The following is a 15,691-nucleotide window of genomic DNA, read 5'->3' as shown; positions in this document are numbered from 1 at the left end:
CAATCTTTCAAAAAGATCTTAAAATGGTTGAACAACGATGTAAAGAAATTCCTTTTGTCTGGAAAAAAAAAAATCCCACCGGAAACTCAAACTATCAACCAACATCATAAAGTTTATTAAGTAACTTTGCGTTGAGAAATAGGAGACTTATACTACAAAGTGTATGTCAATATGAAGTGATTAATACCGAAAAATAGTAAAAGAAACCCTTAGGAGTTTTATAGTTATGTTAGAAGCAAGATAGTCATTACCCGTTCAATCAGTCCATTGATTACGGAAAATGGTGGCTTGGTTCAAGACAGAAACACCATGGCAAAAATCTTAAATGATTTTCTTTTCATCTGTAGGACTGTAGACACAACGCATGTCTCGAATCCACTTTCATTGCTAAGAAAGGAGAAGATTCTGCAGCATATTGCCATAAGAAATATAATCAGTAATATGCAGAATGAAAGTAAACAAAACGGCAGACCCTGATAAGTTTTATCCAAGAACTATGAAAGAGGCGAAAAATGAAATATCTAGTCTCTTGACTGTGCTTTTCAACAAGTCACATGCCATTAGAAAAATTCCAGAGTAATATAAGTCTGTCGATGTAACACCGATGTTCAAGAAAGATATCAAGTCACTGCTTAGGACAATTCGTCCGGTTCAATAACGTCTATAGTTGAATAACTTACGAAACCATCATTCGGAATAAGATCATAAACCATCTAGAGGACCACCACTTAATAAACCATTCAGATCCTGGTTTTCGACGATGTCGTTCATGTCTGACAAATCTATTTGACGTCTTTAATGATATTATCAACATATGTGATGAAAGTAAAGCAGGTAATGTCATCTATCTAGAGTTTCGAAAAGCAGGAAAAATTTAGAGAATTATTGTAGATGTATGTTTTATCCATTAAAAACTTATGATACTATTACGTATATAATTCCAATCTAATCAGGTTAAACGTTTGTGTCGATATATATTTCTCCTACGTAACACTAACAATAATGCTTTAGTTTCCTTCTATGATAGTTTTTTGCCAATATACAGTAACTTGATCATCCCCCCTATCGTTCCAACAAAAGGAACACTCGTTCTGAAAGTCAGTGTTTGGAGTGATATAATTCTTCGTGTCCACGTAAATTATGCAAAGCACTTCAGTAATCCATTCTATTCACGATACCAGTATGTCCCAGATGACAATTAATGAGTTTTCACTTGTACTTAAGTATGATGAAAAATACATTTGATTTGGAGAGTTGTGTCTGGTAGTCAATGTGTTTGATCATGGATAAGTTGAGTAAGTGATGAAGTAGTGTCACGGCAATTAAGCAATATTCTTCCAAGTTTTCTAATGATATAAAGAACAAAAATGGTATCATTCTGAGCGGCCAGGGAAGCACGTAAACCATCTTTTCTAAGTTTACGTAGACAATCTACCACTTGCGTTTCTGCAGTAATGTCGTCATGAACCAGGAGCATTCCTATCCGCCAGTGTAGATTTGACAATCAAAACTGAAACTTCCGCAGTCTGCAGCTCTTTCTCGAACCGTCCTGCTGTACGTCCATTGTCATGAATAACCTTCCACTGCACTGCTATATAGCGTCATGACTAACCTCTGACTTTACTTCTATATACGTCTTGACTAACCTTCGACTTTACTGCAATTTATCGTCTTGAACAACCTTCTATGTACCGTTATATATCGTCTTGACCAATTATTGTACTGTTATATATTGTCTTGACGAATCCTCTACTATGCTAATATATATATATATATATATATATATATATATATATATATATATATATATATATATATATATATATATATATATATATATATATATATATATATATATATATATATATCTCATCCCCAACAGACTTCATACTTGCCCCTCTTTCCAAAACTCTTGCATTCACCTCCCTAACAACCCCATCCATAATCAAATTAAACAACCATGGAGACATCACACACCCCTGCCGCAAACCTACATTCACTGAGAACCAATCACTTTCCTCTCTTCCTACACGTACACATGCCTTACATCCTCGATAAAAACTTTTCACTGCTTCTAATAACTTGCCTCCCACACCATATATTCTTAATACCTTCCACAGAGCATCTCTATCAACTCTATCATATGCCTTCTCCAGATCCATAAATGCTACATACAAATCCATTTGCTTTTCTAAGTATTTCTCACATACATTCTTCAAAGCAAACACCTGATCCACACATCCTCTACCACTTCTGAAACCACACTGCTCTTCCCCAGTCTGATGCTCTGTACATGCCTTCACCCTCTCAATCAATACCCTCCCTCTGTTGGAGATGAGAGAGCTTGGGAAGTGAGTCAGTTGTTGTTCGCTGATGATACAGCGCTGGTGGCTGATTCATGTGAGAAACTGCAGAAGCTGGTGACTGAGTTTGGTAAAGTGTGTGAAAGAAGAAAGTTAAGAGTAAATGTGAATAAGACCAAGGTAATTAGGTACAGTAGGGTTGAGGGTCAAGTCAATTGGGAGGTAAGTTTGAATGGAGGCAAACTGGAGGAAGTAAAGTGTTTTAGATATCCGGGAGTGGATCTGGCAGCGGATGGAACCATGGAAGCGGAAGTAGATCATAGGGTGTGGGAGGGGGCGAAAATCCCGGGAGCCTTGAAGAATGTGTGGAAGTTGAGAACATTATCTCGGAAAGCAAAAATGGGTATGTTTGAAGGAATAGTGGTTCCAACAATGTTGTATGGTTGCGAGGCGTGGGCTATGGATAGAGTTGTGCGCAGGAGGATGGATGTGCTGGAAATGAGATGTTTGAGGACAATGTGTGGTGTGAGGTGGTTTGATCGAGTAAGTAACGTAAGGGTAAGAGAGATGTGTGGAAATAAAAAGAGCGTGGTTGAGAGAGCAGAAGAGGGTGTTTTGAACTGGTTTGGGCATATGGAGAGAATGAGTGAGGAAAGATTGACCAAGAGGATATATGTGTCGGAGGTGGAGGGAACGAGGAGAAGTGGGAGACCAAATTGGAGGTGGAAAGATGGAGAAAAAAAGATTTTGTGTGATCGGGGCCTGAACATGCAGGAGGGTGAAAGGCGGGTAAGGAATAGAGTGAATTGGATCGATGTGGTATACCGGGGTTGACGTGCTGTTAGTGGATTGAATCAGGGCATTTGAAGCGTCTGGGGTGAACCATGGAAAGCTGTGTAGGTATGTATATTTGTGTGTGTGGACGTGTGTGTGTATACATTGTGTATGGGGGTGGGTTGGGCCATTTCTTTCGTCTGCTTCCTTGCATTCCCTCGCAAACGCGGGAAACAGCGACAAAGCAAAAAAAAAAAAAAATATATATATATATTTATATATATATATATATATATATATATATATATATATATATATATATATATATATATATATATATATATATATATATATATATATATATATATATATATATATATACATATATATATATCGGAAAGGATTACAATTTTGCGCGTGATCAAGATATTCCTGAGTCCACGGGGAAAGTGAAACACGAAAAGTTCCCAAGTGTACTTTCGTGTAATAATCACATCATCAGGGGAGACACAAGAGAGAAATATAAGTCAGTTGATATACATCGAAGAGACGAAACTAGGACGCCATTTGATAAACATGTTTACCAAATAGCGTCCTAGCTTAGTCACTTCGATGTATATCAACTGACTGTTATATTTCTCTCTTGTGTCCCCCCTGATGATGTGATTATTACACGAAAATGCACTTGAGAGCTTATCGTGTTTCATTTTCCCCGTGGACTCATAGGAATATACTTATGTTATAATTCTTGATGAACCTTCTACTGTACTTCTGTACATCGTCTTGACTAAACTTCTACAGATCTGTTACATATCGTCTAGACCAAGCCATCATCTGTCACAAATCTCGTCACAAATAGTCTTACCCGGCAATGTTTGAGTTGCGACGGGCGTACGGCCCGTCCTTTACTGGGAAGTAATTCATGACACAGAGCTGTTTAGTCTATGATGAACCATGAGTAAAACAGACAATAAAGGAAAAAAGATTTCGGATGAAGAAAATGTTTCTTACAAACCAGTCAAAAAACATTTTCTGTTAACAATGTTCCTTTCTTAGTACGTCTGATACACGAGACTTTATCAGTCACCGCGGCGTTCCTTTCTTAGTACGTCTGATACACGAGACTTTATCAGTCACCGCGGCGTTCCCTTCTTAGTACGTCTGATACACGAGACTTTATCAGTCACCGCGGCGTTCCTTTCTTAGTACGTCTGATACACGAGACTTTATCAGTCACCGCGGCGTTCATACCGTTACCCTCAACTCTACTATGTAATGGCCCACTGAAGTTGATAACGTCAAGAACATAAAAGAATAAGAATACCTTTTAGTTCCTTACGACACCAGCCAACGGAGGTGAGGATACACGCGAGGCCGGGAAGCTAGGCGGTGGAGAGTGTGAGGTCTGAGGCTTCATCGTCAGTCCAGAGACCATCCAACACTGTGGGGAGCTGGCCCTCTGCCTCATCCGCTCCCTGAATATGTTTGTCGTCACCGGGACTTCACAACGTGTCCTACTCACCTGTCCTGGTCTCCAGCAGCCCAAGAGAGCCTACCCCTCCTGCAGCGTCAGCGTTCACGGTCTTAGATCTGCTGAACCCGCCCGAGGTCAGACATGATGGCACCTTACTCTCACGTAAACGAGAAAAAAAAAACAAAGATAAAAGAAAAGATAGTTTGGTGGCTACATGCACTGGCCGGCGTCCAGGAGCAATCCCAGAAGTCATGTCTCAAAATGATTAACGTCAAATGACGGGCCAGGAGCACGACCCTCACGTCCATGTGTCATTTATCAATGTATCGAGTGGCGTCACGTCATGACACAACACCATGTGCTTACCCCACGACTTTAGACCAAAGACTGATGATTTGATCATTGTATACCACACTCTCTCCTGTGCTCGCGGGAGACCACGGGATTTTGTCCAAAAGTCGAAAGGTTAGTGTTGGTGCGCTCGGGTCGTGACCCCACACCGCCGCCAGGGTTTTGACACACTGGTTCCCACATGAACCTACGTCAGAAGGATCAAGACCCACCTACAGTGAGGGTGTATGATACTCACACCTTCCCTGAACAACTCCCGAGCGATCATGTGTCTCTCTCGTCTCAGAGGAGGTGAGGATAGCGAGCGGATCTGTCACACGGTGACGAGAAATGTTGGTTAGCCTCATTACTGTGAGATCATCTCTCGTTCACTCCATAGAATAACAATTCACATATATTTCTAACGGTGACAGATTCATTAATAAGGAAGCGAGAAGAACCGACCGCCGTCTTCGCTGCCACACGGGGGCGTGAAGACAGAAGCTGTACAACACTCTACGGTATTGGACCATACCTAACGGAGGTGGAGTCAGATTTTCCTTTCACATGGGACGCGCGCACGGGCCCAGCCTCCGCTCTTCACCAAGGCGAGCAGGTCGACCTGCCTCTCACACCGTGTAATAAATCCACCTGACCTCTCCTCCACCCGCATATTACACATTACATGAAAGAAAAAAGGAAAAAAAGGATCACAATTTGGATGACACTATTCCAGACTTTCGTCTCACGATTAAAAGAAATATAAAGCAGAAAAAGAAATATATGAGTTTATTAGATTTTTTTCGTCTTTCTTCTTCCTTATTTCCCGATTCTTTTTTATTTTTGCAAGAAATTACGACAGACATTCCTGAACCACACACGTTCAACGACTCCTCGTCACCACTGGATCACCCTCCACTATCACTGTTCGGATAATGAACGTTCCACTACAGAAGACGGGACTTAGAGCAGCACTCACTTGAGCGGTCCAGTGAGCCAGCTAGGGAGCGGGCTTCCTGCACTGGTTAGTGTCGAGGGGGGGAGTGATGCTCGGCTCTCCTAGCGTGGGTGTGTGGGCCCCTCCAGCCTCACGCACGTACGAACACACTCACACGGGGCTTGAGTGTGTGTGTGTGTGTGTGTGTGTGTGTGTGTGTGTGTGTGTGTGTGTGTGTGTGTGTGTGTGTGTGTGTGTCTATACATGGCTGTGTATGTTTATGTACTGAGGCCTGCATTAATGTGTATTCAATATAATTGTATTTTTCAACAACACTTCGTCTAATGCAATTGAATGTGTATATGTGTGGACGCATATGAATGTGTGCGTAGGTATATGTATGAGTGTACGTATGAATGTGTGTGTGTGTGTGTGTGTGTGTGTGTGTGTGTGTGTGTGTGTGTGTGTTTGGCACGGGTGGCCAACACCCAGCTACAAGTTGACCAGAGCAGACCCTGTCAGGGACACCGGGCGTGGCCACACACACACACATACACACACACACACACACACACACACACACACACACACACACACACACACACACACACACACACATACATAAGCATGAAGGGAACCTCTGTGAACGATGCTGAGCTGTACACCAATACGAAAGAGACGTGTGTGTGTGTGTGTGTGTGTGTGTGTGTGTGTGTGTGAGTACCTCTTAGTACTATACAGGGAGGAGTCCTACACTCGTCAGGCCACATCATCCCTCGAACATGTACTACTATGAGACAGCTTTTTAAGCTTCTGTGTGGTGTTCTGCAGTGACCACTCCCTCATTCAATTCCTTCCATTCATCCACTGATCATTTACTACATGAAGTCTTCCTCACCTCGTCTCTCACACGTGTCTTCTCAAATTTCATATTATGGCCTCTGGCTGCGCGAACAACTGCTCACTGTCTGTGTCACCGAGCTGATGTAAGACGTTAATGGTTGTGATCAGGTCACCCTTCACTCTTCTCTCTTCCATGGTGGGCAAATTCAAGGCCTTTCTAGCCTTTCTCTATAATCTACATTGCCTTCCTGTAGACCTTCTCTATCACCTTTTGGTGCTTCATCTTCTTGTGATAACCAAATTTCAGAAGCATATTCGAGGCTTGGCCCAGTGTGTGAAGCCGGCTGAAGAATTCCTTATCTACATAACTGAATGTTGAGCTGATATTGTTCGACGTGTGTGTGTGTGTGTGTGTGTGCGTGTGTGTGTGTGTGTCTGTGTGTGTGTACCTTATGGATAACACACACACACCCATGCGAGGTACTGATAGGCATTTTGGCTCAATTACTCTTTCATGTTGACATGAATATACACCAGTGTACAAGGCTTTGTTTGACACACACACACACACACACACACACACACACACACACACACACACACACACACACACAAGCGGAAATACGCACATACATACATCATTTCAGTTCGGCGGAGCGAAGATGACACTCCCTCTGGGTATGTGAAGACCTGGTGATTCACGTCAGACGCTCGGGAGTTGGATAATACTGAATACCCTCAGTGATTCTGTATGTCAAGATGATTCAACAACCAGATAACCTATCTGATGTAACGTGAGTCAAGCAGTTCATGAAAGAAATGCCATCATGAAGTGTGACAGAATGAACAAATAAAAGATATTGATTGCTAGTAGGTTACTCTGTCAGGTGAGGTGCCAGGCAGCGTGTTTAAGATTAATTTATCTTCAGGAGAGCTAAAGCTTCAGGCTAGTAAGGTACGTAACTTGTTCTTCGATGATTCAGGGAACAAACGAAGTACTATATGAACCGAGCAAATAGGGGTTCATGAACCAGAGCTAGTTGAGTTAAGCCAGCCAGTCAGAGCCGTGTATGCAAAGCTCGTTATCAAGCAAATACAAAGACAGACAGAGAGACAGACCGACAGACAAACAGACAGACAGACAGACAGACAGACACACACACACACACACACACACACATACAAACTAGACCAAAATTTTGAATCGGATTAGAAATGAAATATGATTTAGACAAGGGAGATCACCATGATCGAACAGTTGTTCCGAGATTCATGAGGAGAGGCTAAAGAAGGGGGAGGGGATGGATGAAGGTTATGCGAGTCATACGAAGGATGAAGAAAAAAAATCATCGAAGAAATGGAGTACGATTTGCCCGAGACGACTTGGCTGAGCAAATCTGTTGACATTAGTGAGAAGCAGGATAGGAAATGATCACAGCTGGAGGCATGGTAGAAGACCCTGAAGAATCTTAATTCAGGATTGTGAAAATTGTCACCATGTGTGAGAGGAAGTTAGAAAACTAAACAGACAGAAGGCCTTTCAGATGATATGTCGATGATATGAGGCCAGAGACCAAGTAAAATGAATGAGAAAGAAAAAAAGAAAAAGGGTAGAAGGGCCTATTTTAGATGTAGTAGAGACCGTTCGACAAAAGAAAACGTCCAGGAGAAGGTGTAAAGAAGGTAAGAATACGAGTGGGTGTGAGGAAGAGCAGGTGCTATAACTGTGGTTGTTCAACAGGCTCAGAATATAGAGACCGATGTAATGGGACACAGAAGCTTAGAAATTTGAAAAGAAGGTACAAATGGTACTAAGAGAAGCGTAGACAACATAACATGCTTTATCAGAGGCAGAATATTTGTGGACATTTTTGCTCCGGTTGACGGAAAGCTTAGAAACGCACAAAAGAATCCTAATCAGCGTTTGCTGAGAAGGAAAGAGTAAGAGGTTTTAGGGAAAACCAAAGAGGTGGAAGCTGACACGAGTCATCATGAAAGGAATTAAGAAAAACAATATATATCGGGCATTCTGGACATTCGTCTGTTCGCCCCTACAGAGGGTTGAAGCGTCGCTGACTTGCTCTGAATAGACTTTTTTCAACAACAAACCCTCGCTGTGTTTCGTCGCAGAGCGACGGAATGGCATTGCTCAGCGGCACGACCACTCACTCTATTCATTTTCCCCTTATACTCCGCTCAAATGGCCGACATAATCTGCCCGCTCAACACTAATATATTTTCCCGAAAAATTCACCCCTTCCTTCTCCCAACCAGCACCAAGCAATTTCTATCACGTCATGGAAATGGACAAATCACTGGCAACTGTGTATGGGGATTAGTCCTCGTGCTTCTAACGACTTCCTCAGCTCGTCCACAGACAGAAGACAGGACAACCCTTTCATGGTAAAGTAGTGGGTGGCGCTAAAATTAGGAAGACAGGAAAGCTGGAAGTTGACAGATGTGAAACACTGACGATGTGTGAACTGGAAGTAGACCTTATTCCAGACAAAAAGGAAAAGGTGAAGAAAGGAATGCTGATTGAAAGATAATTTGATGCTATCGACATGCCTAACTCAGTTTTTGTGATAAAAGAAATGAGGAAAATTGGTAGAGTTAGTCAAAATACGACGGGGGCGATCAGCAGTGACCAGTTATAAGATGAAAGTGGAAGTCACTAAGGTATTATTCATAGGTGACTCCCAAAGTAGAGAGACCGAGAAGCTAAGAATGCCGCCAGAAGGCAAGAAAAAAGAATGGGAAACGTCAAATGAGACAAGAAGACGGAACAGCCCCGTTCAATGGTCAGGAATGTTAAGTAATGGAAATGTCAGATTAAAAGAAGAGTATACAAATGTAGAAATACCAGCAGTAAATAGCAAATGTAAGAGAGACGGGAAATGCACGTGATGTTGTTAGAGTAGTGGAGACAAGACGTGCTAACGAGACATGATCCCATCTTTTCTGTCCTGAGGGACACATGGCAGCAAGTGAGGAACATATGATAAAAGAGAAGGGTTGGTCCTCTTCATAAAAGACAGTCTTAAGGTCTCACGAAATACTGGAGGATGGCCCATGCAAATGATGCATAAATGGGAAAAGGTACCGTTGGATATCAAAGGATTTCAGGGAAGTGGAAGAACTATACCATGATAACAAGGAACAGCAACCAGGATGGTGCATGATGCAGCAAAACACCCACTTCTCAGACAGTAAAGTACTGGTTGTGAATCTCAGTCATACAGAAACAGAATGGCGGTATTTGGATTCCCATTGTGACGAAGCGCCACTGAGACAAGTTCTTAAAGTGAATAAAGGAAAGTTTCCTATGCCTGCTTGTCGCTGAGCAGCCCAGGGTTAGAATTGCTCTGGTGTCGCTGACCAGTTGGCATTTGACTCAGCCTTACTTTGGCATTCCTAGATGTCTTCACACACAGTAACGTGGATGTTGAAAATGTCATATATAATACACTGATTGTAAAAGTGATCATGTATTGTTTGAGTTTGATTATGTGGTAAAAGAGGACGCGAAAACACTGAGATGAAACCCGACTCAAACAACAGATATAATCGTGGCAACCACACTGGACTTAACGTAAATTTGTGACATAGATTGAGAGAAGGAGCTCAGTATCCAGAGGCAGGGACATTGTGATGGAAGGTTATATGAACCATACAATGAAAGAGGAGGAACATGGGTACCTCCAGCCACAAATACAGATGGAAGGTTAAAATGATTAGTGTGGTTCCATATAAGATGTCGAAAGCGTAAGAGCTTAGCGCTGTGCTGTGAAGAAGGTGCAGGCTAGCAGCTGCAAGGTATGAAATAGCACACAACGAGTATAACAGGCAAAGAAAGAACAAAGGTCCCATGAAAAGACCATTGATGACAAGGTAGAAGACAACCCAGATTCCTTCATCAATTTATGAACATTAAATTGTCACTTAGAGAGTAACTAACAAGACTGAGGACTGAGAGGAAACAGTTGCAGCTGATGATGCACAGGTATGTGAGAACTGAATGACACGCTCAAAATGCTTACACAGCGAAAGATACTGTAACCCCAACACCAATGAGATGGTACGGGGAGGAGGTATAGGAAAGCACTGAAATAACTAGAAAAGACACAGACACCTCTATAAGCCTCATGGTCCAGATGAAATATCTCCCAGTGTGCTGAAGATCTGTGCACATACACTTGACAAGCCAAATGAAATGTTCAAGATATCACTGGCAAAAAAAAAAAAAAAAAGAAATTGCCCAAGGGAGTCGAAGAAGGCAAACTTCATCGTTGTATATAAGAAAGGAGGGAAGGAGGATGCGTTGAACAACACTCCGGTGTTTCTGACTAACGTGGTCTGTAAGGCACAACAGATGGATGACTTCCTGGGTAAGAGAAACTGCCTGCCAGAGAGAGGACGGTCTCAGGGGACCTCCTACAGTTATATGAGAGCGTGAGCTCCTTTTAGGGAAGAGAGAAATCTGGGTTGGTTATCTGTATCTGGGCTTCCAGAGAGCATTTGAGACTATATCGCATTGAGGTTGCTAGAATAGGTTGGATCTTCAGGGAGGCATAGGAGGGGAAAAGAACTACTCCAGTAGACAGAATATCTAATGGAAGGGAACGATAGACTCATGTCAAAGGAGTCTGTGGAGATAGGATGAGGTCACCAGTGGTGTGCCACAGGCTTCTGTTTTAGAACCATTTCTCCTCTTGACCCTCCCTGAATGACTTGCTAGAGGGAGAGAACTCCTTATCATGTTTGCGGATGATACCAAAGAAATGAATGAGGTGGACAGCAAGGAGGATTGCATCAACCTACAAAGGGACACAAACAAGTTCCAAAGTTGGTCTGTTAAATGGTCAATGAAACTCAGCCCAGACAAATGCAAAATGATAAAGATAGGCCATAGTGAAAGAATGTCCAATAATTACATAGAATCAATGATAGGATAATCAGAGGCTAAAGAATAACATTGAATCAGAAATTTGTTTAAAAAGGACACAATAACCTCGATTGAACGGACAGATAAAGATAAGGGGGATGAGGGGAGATGGTTGTTAGCTAATGCCATGTGTCTGTTAAATCCATGTGGTTTAAGGTTTAAGCTTTCCCTTATTTTTAAGAATATCGGACACTCTGGACACCTCCATACTCCTCTCTCTCTCTCTCTCTCTCTCTCTCTCTCTCTCTCTCTCTCTCTCTCTCTCTCTCTCTCTCTCTCTCTCTCTCTCTCTCTCTCTCTCTCTCTCACACACACACACACACACACACACACACACACACACACACACACACAGAGGCAACCGATACACCACACTTTAGCCCCTCAGTTAACTTAGATTTTTCTACAATACACAAATTCACTCGCTTTCTTTTCATCTTACCATCTTTAGGGGCTATGGTCGCTTAGTTCTGTCCTCTTCATATGCTAACAATGCAACAGCAAACCTCGACACGAAAGTGAAACATGTGCAGTATTGAGCAAGTTGTTGTCAGCTGGGTTTGAGAAGGACGCCTCCAGTCGGTTCATGTGCGAAATGTCGGGCCATTCCAGTACGAACTACTTTCTCGGGATTAGCGGAGAGCGTCCGTTGTTTCCGAAATCATTTTATAGAGTTGAGCCCAAATCTCCCATTGACACCAAGAATCTTTTAGTTCTCCCTTTTAATAATAATTTTACTTTACTTCCCATATTGCTTAAATCCTTTAATGTAAATGTTGCCGTCAGCAACAATAATACTATAAGGAATATCTTAGATCAAGAATTCACCAGAAAATTCTCCTGGGTGCATCTATAAAGTGCCATGCATGTAGAAATTGTAACAAGTTTTATGTTGGGCAGACTGGTAAGGATCTTTCTGTTACACTTAAGCAACATAAATATAGTATAAGAACGGGACAAGAATCAAATGCCTTGTTTAATCACGTTAAGAACTATGATCATTGTATTGACTGGAGTAATGCCATCTCAGTTATTACCTCTAACGCTATTACCACGAGAGATATCATTGAATCTTCTTTTATTAGATACACAAAGAATTATAATCTTAATATTAGTGATGGTCTATACAAATTAGATAATTTTATTGTTGATAAAATTTGTAAAATGATAAGTTTATGATACGCTCGTTGTCTGTCTTGGACAATCGCATGTTTACCAAATGGCGTCCTAGCTACGTCTCTTCGTTGTATATCAACTGACTGTTATATTTCCTCTTGTGTCTCCCCTGATGATGTAATTATTACATGAAAGTGCACTTGGGAACTATTAGCTCCTTAGATACACGATAAGTTTACAGGCTTTCTCCTTTTGAAACATCAGCATCTGTGTCTATTCCTGCCACTTTTATCCACGAGCTTCTGTTCTCTTCCTCCATCACTAGCAACCTCGTTAGGATCCAGAGGTCTATTGCTGTTTCAATCCACTTGTAATCACTTGGTCAGTTGTGTGAACATCTTAGAATGACATACATACTGAACCATCAGCTTAGAAGATGATGTTGCATAGAGAGAGATACTGGTATGTAAATGAATAAAGGACACTAATAAGTCAATAAAGAACATCAATACTTCAGGACATCATATGTTGAAGCAGGGGGTAGTAAGGTTTCAGTAGACAGACACACAATGGACACACAATGAGCAAAAATATCACCCACAGGTCCTCTGGGGACACATGAGATCGAGGACCTACAACAATGACTCGTTCGAGACCAGAATACGAGGAGTGGCGACGGATGGAGGATGTGGGAGGTAGAGTCCCAGGGGGCCAGAAGTGGATCATGTTCGAACCATCATTCGGTAACCCAACGGGGTCCACAGTCTTCCACAACCTTGAGGAGGAGCAAGGCAAGACGAATGATAGGGCGTGGCAAGGTAGGGTGTGGTAGGGCCTTGAGACACCAGGGTGTGGTAAGTTGTGGTAAGGTAGGGTATGGCAGGGCGTGGGACACCAGCGTATTCTGTGGTAAGGTAGGGTATGGTAAGGTGTGGGATACCAAGGTAAGGTAAGTCGTTGTACGGCGTGGTAGGCAGTATGACACCAGGGTGTGGTAAATCGTTGTAAGGTGTGGTAAGTTACTGCACACCAGAGTGTAGTAAGTTGTGACAAAGCAGGGTGTGGCAAGACATGGCGTCGTGTCTACAAGACTGTATCTCAGGAACCCCCGTCCTGTTATCGTAGACGAGGCGTGGTGGTGGTGGTGGTGGCGGAGGAACATGTGGTCAACTGGCCCTGTTGCTTGTGTTGGGTCGTACTCCCCTCACTGCCATGAGGAGGGAATAGTGGAGGGAATCTGCGTGTTGACAATTATACTGGAGGACGAATCACGTGGAGCAGCTTGTAGCTCTTGGAGAACCCTGTTGACGCAAAACTAAACTCACTGAACATAGGAAGATCTTCTAACCCCTTTATGGAGGGAAAGAAAGATACAAGTGTATATATCTAGATCTTATTCCTCTTGGATCAGAAGAGAAACCATTCTACCTCCGTATTCCCTGCGTGTCGTGGAAGGCGGCTGAAGGAAGGCGGGAGCGGAGGGCTGGAAACCCTTCCCCTCAGTTTCTACCTCACTAACATGGGAAAAGCCTATCAAATACGGAGCTTAGATATTCATATCTATGTTCATATATATGTATACGTATATATGTATGTTTGAAAACAGAATCAGACATAAAGAAACCATTACTTCTTCAGTAGATCTTGTGGTTGTCGTGTGAGTAACGTGCATCATACACCAGCTGCTCTTCAACTTGACGTCCCTCATCAGCAAGAAGTCAGTGAGCAGCCGTGGTGATGGGTCTCTGCCTGACTTCATCGTTCACCTCACACGGGGGAACGAGCGATCGGTGAGGAGACATAAATTTGTACAAATAGTCGAGAGGACGAATTAACAGGTAACGGGTGGAATTGGTCTATCTAAATACGAGATAAATCGACGATAGAATTCAGGACGAACAATTAAGATGATATTCCTAAAGCAATGAGGTCATCCAGTTGACTTAAAAGAAATATCCAAACAATGACACAGGACACAGACACAAGGGCATCAGGCGAAATTACAAAATGATACATAAGGTCAGCTACTTTTTCGCTTGGCCGTCATTGTGGAATGTAAGCAAAGATGGATCACATACACTCAACACTGGACGAACAAGATGAAGGTGGTGATGATGTGCTCTGATTCTTAAAGGTCAAAGGTTTAGAATCATTGCTAAAGTTAAGTAGGAGATGGAATGAGTTAATGCGTCTCAAAATCGTTTTAAGAAAACTCGTATAGAGATAAAAGTGATCAAAACTGGACGCAATACAAAGATCATGTACGGGAAAATAGGATAAATGATATCTTAAGTATAATAGCTGATCATTAAAGTAAAAACAAATATAAAAACATTGAAATGCATCGCTGTACGATAATGTAACAGACAGGGAACTGGTAGAGATTACAGTGATGATGTAATGGACGTAATTGTCAAAGCAAACAGTATATAGTTAGAATAGATTAAAGTTAGATAGGATAGATTAAAGTTAGATAGAATAGATAGAGTAGATAGATGTTATAATCCAGAGAACTACCAAAACAGAGTGTATTAGATACTATATCACTGAGAGAAGCATCTAAGAAGGAAGCGTGAGACATAGCAACTGTGGGAGAGGCATCCAGGCAGAGTGCATTAGATTCTATAACCCCATGAGAGGTATCACGATTGAGAGTATTGGATACTACATCCCTGAGAGAGGTATCGAAGTCGATTGCATTGGACACTAAACTCTGAGGGAAGTATCCAAGCAGAGACCATTAGATACTAAAACCCTGAGAGAAGTGTCCAAGCAGAATGCATCAGACACTACAACCCTAAGAGAGGTAGCAGAGCAGAGAGGACAAGATGATACAACTCTTTGAGAGACGCATTCAAACACAGGTATGGTTAATCAATTGCGACATTAGACTTGTCAATATTCCCTACCTCCAGGCTCAATGTAGGTATATGTGTTTCGTTAGTCAATTTTCACTGAGTTTCAAACAC

General features: G+C 42.1%; 1 protein-coding gene across 2 annotated transcripts in view; it reads right to left on the bottom strand.

Annotated features, from left to right (window-relative positions):
• LOC139759813 (protein spaetzle 3-like) overlaps positions 1 to 5,981 on the bottom strand; it is a 294,452-nt gene extending 288,471 nt beyond the window's left edge. For both annotated transcript variants that reach the window (XM_071682292.1, XM_071682293.1), the window contains exon 1: positions 5,861 to 5,981. The gene's annotated coding sequence lies outside the window, so the exon portion shown is untranslated. The remainder of the gene's footprint in view (positions 1 to 5,860) is intronic.
• Positions 5,982 to 15,691: the final 9,710 nt, after the last annotated feature.

Source organism: Panulirus ornatus, chromosome 34 (genome assembly GCF_036320965.1).
Source record: "Panulirus ornatus isolate Po-2019 chromosome 34, ASM3632096v1, whole genome shotgun sequence".
NCBI classification, from domain to species: Eukaryota; Metazoa; Arthropoda; class Malacostraca; order Decapoda; family Palinuridae; genus Panulirus; species Panulirus ornatus.
Note: the sequence above shows the minus strand (reverse complement) of the source record. Positions and strands in the feature narration are given on the sequence as shown.